Source organism: Balaenoptera musculus, chromosome 5, assembly GCF_009873245.2.
Source record: "Balaenoptera musculus isolate JJ_BM4_2016_0621 chromosome 5, mBalMus1.pri.v3, whole genome shotgun sequence".
NCBI classification, from domain to species: domain Eukaryota; kingdom Metazoa; phylum Chordata; class Mammalia; order Artiodactyla; family Balaenopteridae; genus Balaenoptera; species Balaenoptera musculus.
Genome location: NC_045789.1, coordinates 58,480,680 through 58,492,162, shown reverse-complemented (window position 1 = coordinate 58,492,162; position 11,483 = coordinate 58,480,680). Strand labels below are relative to the sequence as shown.

Genomic DNA, 11,483 nt, shown 5'->3' with positions numbered 1-11,483 from the left:
TTCCTCTGCAATTGATTAGTGTACAGAATGTTCATCTAGTAGAAGGAATCTAAACAGTTCCACCAATTATTTCCCTTTTTGAACCTCAGACTAATCTGTCTTCTATGTGTGTGTAAGTCTGTTATTTATTTCCCCTCTCTGGAACATCTACTCTTTTTGACACGTTCTCCTCCAAGTAAAATTTCCAATTTAATTCTCTCTTCCTTATGATCCTTTCTTCTTTTCCTTCTTCATTGGTTTGGTTTTAATTGTTCTTATATATCATTAGCTGTGAGTGTTGCCAAAGCCTCAGTCCTGGTTCTAAATTTATATCAGAGATACCATCGTTCCCCGAGCTATCTTGTCTTAAAATCTTGATATGTCATTGAATTTTCCTTTTTTACATATTCAAACGGTTGTTTATTTTTAGTAATGTTTTTGTTTCCTTCCTTTTTTATCCTTCTGCAGCTACCCTGTTACATATACTCATAAATTTGTGCCAAGGATTCTGAATTTTCATTTGTTTTCCTTTTTATATCTATGCCTTTTTGAATCAATTTTATTCATCACCTCAAGCAAATTTTTCAGAAACCTGACTACTTTCATCAATTACCTCTTCGCTCAAAATCATCAGTTGATCCCATTTCACTCTGAATCAAATCCTGCCTATTTGAGGAAGTTGATATTGTCCATAACCCTCCTAATTCATCTATCTTATTTGATCCTTGATGGTTCCCAACACGTTTTTCAAAATTTGCTCACCAAATTTGTGCCTTTTCACTTTATTCAGGTTTTCCTAGGCTTGGAATAGCCTTCTTTGTTCATTTAATTTAACTAATTATAATCTGTCTTTCAGAGTCCATCTTAGGTCACACTTTATCTCTACATGCAAGTTCTATGATATATTCTCCCTTGGAACACAGAGGATCAGTTATTCATATGACATTTTTCAGATACTTTACAGAGTATGATATAAACTTTTAGGTTTTTTGCTTCGCTATATTGATAACTTTTGAATATATATATATGCACATATATACAGTTTCTGTTTGTGTAAAGATTTATTGCATCTACTTACAACATGGTTTATGGAGCTTAATTTTAACAAACCTTATGTGAATTAGGGAAGCAGTATAGAAAGAAATATAATTATAGGGAAAAACTAGTTTGTTTTTGTGATAGTTAATTTTATGTGTCAACTTGACTGGGCTGTGGAGTGTCCAGATATTTGGTCAATCAGTATTTTGGGTGTGTCTGTGAGGGTGTTTTTGGATGAGATTTACATTTAAATCAGTGGACTGAGTAAAGCAGCTTTTCCTCCCTAATGTGAGTGGGCCAATACAAGCAGCTCTCCTGGTTCTCAGGGTTTTGGACTTGAACTGGACCTGGCTCTCCTGGGTCTCCAGTTTGCAGACTCACCCTGTAGATCTTGGGATTTGCCTTCATCCATAATTGCATAAGCCAATCTATCTACCTATCTATCGTTCTTATCTTATTAGTTCTGTTTCTCTGGAGAATGCTGGCTAATATAGATTCATCTTGCCTATCTGCCTTACATGGCTAGTTCCTAATCTATGAATGGGGTAAGACGAAAATGAAAAAGACAGGACCCTGAACCTAGTCATGGGGGCAGAATAAGCTCTAGGAAGACCAAAGTAGCAGCAAGTCCTAACCTCGTTTTGTCACTTATTGGCTGTGGGACCCTGAGTGAATCATTTGGATCTCTGAGTTTTTCATATGCAAAATAATGATTCATCTGCCTTCTGAGCTCAGATTGTTTTTGTGTTATAAAAGTATATTTAATATGAAAACACTTTGGTGACTGTTAAATATTAACAAATAAGTATGATTGATATTACTTTTTTTTTTTTTTGATTCAGACCTGGCTTAATTTTTTAAAAAGATCATGAAATCCTTTTTGCAAGACTCTTGAAAATGACTCCTACAGAACAAAACAATAGAGAGAAAACATTTCAACAAAACATTTAACAACCACATTGCTCAAGTATTAAGGACAGAGATCTAGAAAGTAATGCATATTGATTTACTTTGCATCTTGTAATTACCTCTGATATCAGTGATTCTTAATATCATGGAACCTCTCCCACAATAAGCATACACCACAAACATTTTGTACATAATTTCACAAGTTCACAGACCTCCTGAGAGCCTATTCATGGACTTCATTTTCAAAAGTGGTAACGATTTCCAGAATTTGACTCATTTTCTCATGTACATCCTAGAAATGCCACCTTCTCACTATCTTCCACTTATTTTGTGAGCAAATCAATGTTACCAGTTAAAAACTACCTAGAATACCAATGAGCACTAACATATCTGGCTTGAAAACATTTCATTAAACATTTTTGGATGTTGCTTCTTATCTTTTAAGTATAAAAAAGGCATTTCAATAAAAACAAATATATAATGAAGTCATCTCCCTTTGTGTGAAGAAATAAATATATAATGAAGTCATCTCCCTTTGTGTGAAGAAATATGAGTGAACTGTGCATTAATATTTAAAAGCAACGTAGTTCACTGCCAAAACTTTAAATGTCTCAAGAGCACAACAAATTCTGAACACACTAAGATCATGTTGCTACTTCAATATTCTTGGGAACGGTGAGTGATTAGTTGGTCTGTGGTTTAGGATCAGTTTCCATGCTTGTTTCTTGAGCTTCTTCTACCTCTGAGAGTTTTTCATCATTTTCCAATGTTTGCTGAAGTTCATGGATGGTACTAAGAAGAACGTGAAACTGTTTCCTTCTCAATTCCAACTTATCTTCAACACTTTCTTTAACATGTGAAAGATGCTCTAATTCTTTTCCCAGAGCCTCTAGTTCCTTTAATGTCTCACGCCTGTCTGGATGACGCTGGATCACTTTTGCCAATGCATCATATTCTTGGCGATTTTTTCATATTCGTTTTGCTTGAAGAATTTGCTTTTTGCACTCAGCAATTTTTTATGTGTTCCAGCAATGCTACATTCTATTTCTTTGTAAATTTTTTCAAAATTTTCCATTTCTCTGAGATTCATATCATATACCAGCAAAGTTTTGCCCATTGAAAATTCACATTGGGACAGTGTGCTCAGCATACGTTGGTACTGGCTGTATCCCTCTTCCTGGGATCCAGAGTTGCACCATTTAATGAAACTTTTCACTAGCAGATTAATTCTCCGATCATCTCCAGCGCCATCTCCATCAGTTAGGAGACGCTTGCGTATGACTTCGTTGTCAGTCACGGCTCCCATGGCATGCGCGGCGGTGGCGGAGGATATTACTATTTTTAATAAAGACGTTTTACCCATTACATTATTTGAAAAGGCCCAAATTGTCGAACATGCCATTGGCATGTCAGAATTCTGACAAAAACACAGAAATACCTTGTTCCTATTTATCATGGCTACCACAGGAGAAGTTGGAAAGATATCTCAAAGCCAAACTTTCTAGTAGCTAGATGGATTAACATAGTATCTTAAATAGCACTAGGCAAAATCTGAACTATGCTGGTATATGTTACATGTGAGGAAACATATCAGCCGACCAATGTATTTTAGGTTAAAATTCTCATTGGAACCATAATTTAAACTAAACCTTGGTACATAGAGGAAAAAAAAACCACACACACAAAGCATAGTACTGTGAGTGTTTCCTTCTTACAACAAAATCGAAAAGTACTAATGCATGTTAGTTTTAGTGTAATAATTACATGCACCAGATAATTTAAAGTATTCACAAAGTAACATATGGCTTAGCTGTTCAGTTGCAGTGAAAATGTGGATTTTTAAGAATAAAAATTAGTTTGAAAAGCAGCAGGCAACAGTAGTCTCGAATCCCCTGTATACCCATAAAGTGGAGAAACCATCTGCACTGTGTGCAAGCTGATGACCTTGGATTAATTCTAGCAATGTCATTACCCAATTAGTTGAGGAAGGAAAGATACTTGGGAATTACAATTACAGATCCATTAAAATTGTGCAGTGCTTTTATTCTCAATATTTATTAAATCACATCTGTCTGCTAATCATTATATGATGATTTTTTTTCACCTAAAGAGACTCAGTTTGACAGGTAAAACAGTGAGCTGGTCATGAATAGGATAATTATGCTACTTGAGCATACTTCAAGTATTCTGAAGTATGTTCTGAAAAAATAAAGTATTGATATCTCCTTTTTAATCTCATGACTTCTTAGATGGTAATGCTTCTATTTGTTAGAATAATCTCCTCAGTGATAATGAACTATTTTTAACCAAAGAATAACTATACACATACATGCCAAATTATGTTGTAATTTCATGTTTTCCTGTTCTACTTGTTCTTATTTTACAGAGACCCTGCTGTGTCTTTAGGGGTCATGGTAAAGAAACCAGTAATTCTTGGACAATAGGCACATTTTAATTTTTGTTTGTTGTTATTTTGTTCAAATGGAAAGTTTAAGTTTTGTAGTGGTTTTAAAACAGAAATTTTCTATGGAGCTATCTTCTCATCATTTAACTTGACAAAGCTTTTGACAAGCATGTAATTTGCACAGGAAATCTTACATGTAGAAGAAAATATATATTTGTAACATTCATGTACACAATGTAGATAAATATAAAATTAAGACTATATACAAATGCAAAGCAATGTTAATTATACTCTGATTAGAAAGACAATACTAAAATTAAACTGTAAAAAAAAAATCTCATGGTTTAATATTATACAAGAAAAGTCGCATGACAATTGTCTTAGGCTGTATTTATGATATTGATAGAAACATTTTCTCTTCATGTTATACCGTTGTTAGAAGAGATAAATGATTGGCAGTCATTTTTTAATGCTTATATTTGTCTCTACTCTGTGATTACCTTCAGTTGAAGAGCAAGAGTGGCTTTTAAACACAAGTATTCATTAATTTATTCATTCAAAATATATTAGTGCATGCCCGTGTCATTGCAGTCACAGGTCTACACATTGTAGATAGAGCTGAGAACAGCACAGAAGAGAACAAGCAAAGAAGGAGAACCAAGAAAGACTGGTACTCCAGAAGAAATGTGAGGAAATATTTTAGGGAAGAGGAAATGATAAACATATCAAGTGGTGTTGATAGGCCTGGTAAAATGAGCACTGAGGACTGACTGTGGGACTTATCACAGAGAAGGTTATTGGTGACCTTGACAACAAAGATGTTAGGGGAATAGTAGTGGTGAGTAATGACTGGAGAGAATTCAAGAGAGAATTGAAGATCAGGAAGTAGAAACAATCAGTATTGACAACTCTTTTGAAGATTTTATTGTGAGGAGAGTGTCTTGGTCGGTTCTGGCTGCTATAACAAAGCACCATAGATATTAGGTGGCTTATAAACAACAGAAATCTATTTTACAGTTTTGGAGGCTGGAAGTCTGAGATCAGTGTGCCAACATGGTCAAATTCTGGTAAGAGTTCTTTTCTTGGCTGCAGACTACTGAATTTTTGTTGTACCATACGACAGAAAGAGGCAAGAGAGCTTTCCGGTCTCTTTTTATAAGGACACGAATCCCATCATAAGACCTCATGACTTAATCGCCCCAAAGGCCCCACTTACTAATACCATCACACTGGGTATTAGACTTCAACATATGAATTTGGGAGTATACAAACATTCAGTCCATAACAGTGAGACAGGAAAGAAACGGCAGTATTGGCAGAAGGATATGAGATCAGGGAAGAGCTGGATGGTTGGTTTTAAGATGGGAGATGTTAAAGCATGATTTATTTTTAAGCTATGATCCAGATGTGAAGGCAAAGACAATGATAAAGTAGATAGCCCAAAATTGTAGGAGGAATGTCTTTGCATTTGTTCTTAGGATCCAATTCATACATGGGGGTGATTGCTGATTACATCTGGAGTATAAGTAGAGTATGTGGGCACAAATATGGGTTTATTGACTAATTTAGTGTTTGGCATGAGGCAGAAAATCTCTGATCGCATCTTTTTTTTCTTCTTTTTCAGTGAAATAAAAATAATGGCATCATCTGAGAGTGAATGAAGTGAATGAATAAGTGATTGAATGAATAAATACTAAATAAGGGATGGGTGTCAAAAATGCAATAAATTCAGAAAATACAAATTAAACTTCTATAAGATGAAATATATATAAACTGCTGATAAATGCAAAGCAAGAATATTATTGATTGAATTAAAATGTAAGTCTTCTATAAACATAATACACTTCCTTTATGTAGAATTCAAATCAATTGTAAGTTCAAATGACTAGTTTATTAGTCTATGATAGGCAATGATAATCACAATGTTCACAGTGCTGATTGAGTCTGACATATTGCAAGATTCTCAAGAGCTTTCTAAGTCAATAAGGATAGTTCTGTACAACTTAACTGTTGTGTATTTTATTACATTTTAAAATTTGTTAAATCCAGGACTACAAATTCTCTGCTATTCTAAGCTGCAGAAAGTTCCCTTGGGGAGAGTTACTATTCAAAAATAAGGCTTGATCATTCCTGTTAATTTTTAGTTGTCTCCCAGGAGATGGTGAATCTCAAACAAGTCAAGGACTTCAGTTTTAAACTTCTGAATCACTTAATTTACATTTTAAATATGAATCACATTAAAAAATATGTTATCCTTTGAAAAAAGAAATTTTTTGTTGATTAAAAAAAATAGAAATAGGGAACAAAGGAAGAAAAAAATACCCTGAGCCCTCACAAAAAGATAATTTTATTAACCTATTGGTATAATGGTAATGTTGGAATGTATTGCCTATGTATGGCTTATATTATACCTATGATTAACTTCTATTCAATTAACATAGTGGTTGGTAGGACTTTGTAATTCTTGGAATGTTCCACCTATTAATGATCACTAAGAAGTTTATCTCAGCTATCTTAACTTTTCCACTCCAAACAAAGAAAGATCCTCTTGACAACGGCCTTACTGTCAAGACATAAACCTTTGAGCATATAGCAGGTACGTGATTTACAGCAAAATGATCATTAAATAAGAAAACAAAAATAGAAAAGCATAACCAAAAATTAGTACCATATGATTTTATAAGAGATTATAATGCTTACGCTACATAGAATCTTTTTAATTAGAATATGGTATAGTGGAATAAATACCAAACTGCATTTCAATATTGACTCTGCCACTAACTAATTCTGTGACCTTGAGTGAATCATTTAATCTCTCTTAAAATAAGTTCCATCATATCAAAAAATAATGATATCTAACTCATAATGTGCATGCAGATAATAAATGAAATCTTGTGTCGTGTATAACTGTCTGACACATATTTGTTCCTTTGATTTTTCATTGAGGTTAAATTTACATGTAATGAAATGGATAAATCTACAATATACAATTCAAGTTTTGATAAATGTGTATAAAACTATAGCCACCACCCAAATTAAGCATAGACTTTTCCCATTATTCCAGAAATTTTCCTTATGTGTTTTTCTAGCCAATACCCACCAACATATGTAAATATTATTTTTATTTAATTTCTATCTCTGTAGATTGTTTACCTGTTTTTACTTCATGTATGTCAAGATTCTGTTACTAGATGACGCTTATTTATGATAGTTTTGTACCTTTGATGAATTGACCCTTTATTCATATTAGTGTCCCACTTTATCCCTAATAACATTCCTCAGATTAAATTCTGGTTTGTTTCCTATTACTCTAAGCACTTTCACTTTCTTTTGATTAATGTTTGCATGGTATATATCTTTTTATCCTTTACTTTTAATCAACTGTGTCCTATTTAAAGCAAATAACTTATAGACAATAAATCTACCTTTTTCAATTCATTCTAACTCCTCCTTTTGTTTGGTTCATTCAAATTTATTATAATTCTTTTTGTGGTTGCATTTAGCTCTACCATTTTATATTTCTTTTTTCTACATTTGTTCTCTTTTCTGTTCCTCCTTTCCTCCCTTTTATGTGGTAATCAAATATTATTATTTTTAGTCCATGTAAATCTCTCTATTCCCTTTTATTTCTAGTTTTTGTATGTTTAATGATGTTCTAGGGATTATAATACATATTCATAATTTATCAAAGGCTTCTCAGAGCTAATGTAAAATGAATGTAAAATGCAAGATTCGAACAATATCTCCAACCTTTGTGATATTGTTTATACACACACACACACACACACACACACACACACAAATGACAAACTCTGCATTAGGATGTTATAATTTTAAACTGTTAGTTGCTTTTTTAAAAAGAAACTAAAAGAATAAAAATTAAGTTTTTTTAATATATTTTATATATTTATCCAGGTATTTTCTATTTCTTATATTTTTTTGTTCCTTCTTGTAGGACTCTTAGAGCTGAGATTCCATTTTACAGCATTTCCCTTCAGTCTCAAGAAATTCATTTAGCAGTTTTTATAGTTTAGGTTTCATGAGGTTAGATTCAGCCCCTGTTTACCTGAAAATATATTAGTATTTTCTCCATTTTTGAATCACATTTAAACTGGATAGATAATTCTAGGTTTATATATATATATTTTTTTCTTTTCAGCACATTAAAGATATCATACCATTGTCTTTTTTCCTTCACATACTTTGATCAGAATTTAGCCAGCATTATTATCAATGCTCCCCTATATATAAAGTATTTGTTGTTGTTGTTGTTTTTGTTGGCATCTTCAAAGTTTTACTCATATTTGGGGTTCTGCGGTTTGATTATGATGTGGCTGAATGTGGGTTTATTTATATTTATAAAGCTTGGAGTTCTCTGAGTTTCTTAGATCTATAAATTATATATTCTTTCAACAATTCTTCAAGTATTATTATTTTTATTTTCCTTTCTTTCTCCTCTTCTTATGGATACACAGTTACATATATTTGCTTGAATATTTTTTTTCAAGTTTGTTTCTCTGTTGTATACATTAGATACATTTCCTTCTACTATCTTTACATTCATGTCCTCTCTACCTCTCTGTCTCTCTCTTTCTTTGCCAACTTCAGTGTTCTCTGAAGCCTGTGAATTCTTAGATTCAGATATTGTATTTCCTGTCCCAGAATTTCCATAGTTTCTTTTTATAGTTTCCATTTACCTGTTGAAATTATCCATCAGTTTGATTATATGACCAGATTTTCCTTTAATTCCTTGAACATTTTATGTTAGCTGCTTTAAAGTACTTATTAATCTAACCTCTGTGTTATTTAAGTATATGTTTCTGTGTGCTGCTTCTTCTCTTGATTGTGGGCTAGATATTCCTGTTCACATTTATAAATTTTTACTGTAGTCTGGATGATTTATTTTAAAGACACTGGTTCCTGTTATTTTCCTCTAGGAAATTTCTGCTCTAGATGATAAGTAACTGGCTGATTAACTTGAAATCTTGAAGTCTTGCTTATATGATTTCTTAGAGCAAGTCTGTATTTGTTTTGCCTTTAGGCTCAGAGTGAATTCCTTAGACCTGAGAAAAAAGTATGGCCATTCTTGGATTTCAATGGAAAACCCAATGTGTTTACCAAACATCTAAAATGTACCAATTTTTGTCTTGTGCTGTTAGCAACATGTTGTTTTCTGTTGGATTTCTTAAAGTCTTCCTCATGCATGCATAGTTTCTGAACATTTTATATACAAGTTTTGCAGCTTCCTCTCTGTGTGCCCTTCTCTTTCAGTTTGTTTTTTCCTTCAATTCCCAGCAGTCTGACAGCTCTAAACTTTGTCTTGTGATACCTCAATCTAATAAGTCTGTGACTTTTTCCTGAATTTTTAGCTATTCCAGGACCTTCAGACATGGGAATGTCCTCAGGGGGATATCTGTATAAACATGGATCTAATCCAATCCAGTTCCTTTCTTTCAAGAGTCAAATGCTTTTAAATTTCTGTCTAATTTTGATCACTCTACAGTGCCTTTTATACTTTGTGCAGAGGTAATATGTACTTGTTATCTGCCCAAAGTAAGTATAGTAAAAGCTACTCCACCAGTAATAGTCTTTCTTTTATATAATAATGATTACTAGTATCTATATTGTCATTAGTATTTACTAGCACATGCTAAAGTTTAAAGATTTGATCTATAAACTAGTATATATTATATGGAAAAATTATTTTTAAAAATATAACGTGTACCTAATATGCATTGAGGTATTTTAGATTATAGTAAATAAACTAAGTAGTTTAAGATAAATACATTTTTATTTAAGTAAAATTTAGTTTACTAATACAAATAAAGTTCCTCAAGCAAGCATACTATTAGGAGAAACTGGTAATTTATAATTGAGTTGATTTTGCTTTCAAGTATTCATTTGTAAAAGCTAAAATGACTTTCCAACTTTAATTATTTAAATAAGACCATCATATACAACATGAAGTAGACTTTGAGAACTCATGAAATATGAAATAGATGTTGTCTCTGATTACATAGGCTAAGCAAAATAAAGCTAGATGAGGGAAATAAAATCTGTGACCAAAACTCCATGGTGATAAGCAAAATAGTCTTGAAAGCTTCAGAAACCTTCAAGAAAAGAGAATTTCAAAATTAGAATTGTGAGGATATTTTGAAGTGGAATATATTTGTCAGGATGAAGTATTCTTTATAGTCATTAATGGTGGTATTTCAAATAATTTAAAATTTTTATTTTCTTAAATTTATTTTTGATCTAAGTAATTTAGCTCTGGAGTTTTAAACTAAAGTTATCTTGATGTTCTGAATATTCCAGAATATTCTTTTCAGCACTTCTTGATCTTTCTTTACCCATGGACTTCAATAACTCCTTCCAGGTTGACCACTGTAAGGTATCGTCTACTTTCAGATAGCGTTTGCTGGCTCTCCAGAGTAAATCTTCCTTCATTCTGAGCTGAACAAACTGATTTAAGTTCCCAACCTCACTGACAGAATCAACTATATAATATCATTTTTCTTATTTTATGAAGTGAGGTTGCAAGGCATAGAACTGTACCTTCACAGTTTGTTGTTGAATGGAAACATTGAATGAGTTGCTCTAATCTTGCACATCATGTCTATAGCATTGCACTTCTAAACCAATAGTCACCTTCAGCTAAGCTTGGAAATATGAGCACCTTACAGCAAGCAATATTTATCCTACACTGCTGTGAAGTTCACTCTTTCTTTACCCAAAGGTTTATGGCAACCCAAATTGCAAGTATAAAAAATACAACTCTTCTATCAATTTTTTTCCTCATGTTGCGTCTACTTTGCCATTTTGACAGCCAAATTCCCACAAAAGACTTAAAAGGAAGAATTTCAAAAGATTTCAGGAGAAATGTGTCCCCCTCCTCTTTCTCTAGGCACCTTTTATTGTACATCTGGGGCTTTGGATATTTTATTCTGTAAACTTCTGGCACACATTGTTTTCTGAGTTGTAGTCTGCCACATGCTGTCATTTGACTCTTATATATGTACTAAGCAGGAAGAATAAGAGTTCCTGGCTCCTTCTGGTATAGTATTAACCTTTTATTACTTAAATACTCACATGTCTGAGTAGAGCAGCCAAGGTTCATTGCTGTTATATTTCCAGATCACACATGTATTTAATT

The 11,483-nt window shown here is 32.8% G+C and overlaps 1 pseudogene; it reads right to left on the bottom strand.

Moving 5' to 3' along the window:
* Positions 1 to 2,609: 2,609 nt before the first annotated feature.
* LOC118895300 lies at positions 2,610 to 3,232 on the bottom strand (annotated as a pseudogene).
* Between the last annotated feature and the right edge of the window lie 8,251 nt (positions 3,233 to 11,483).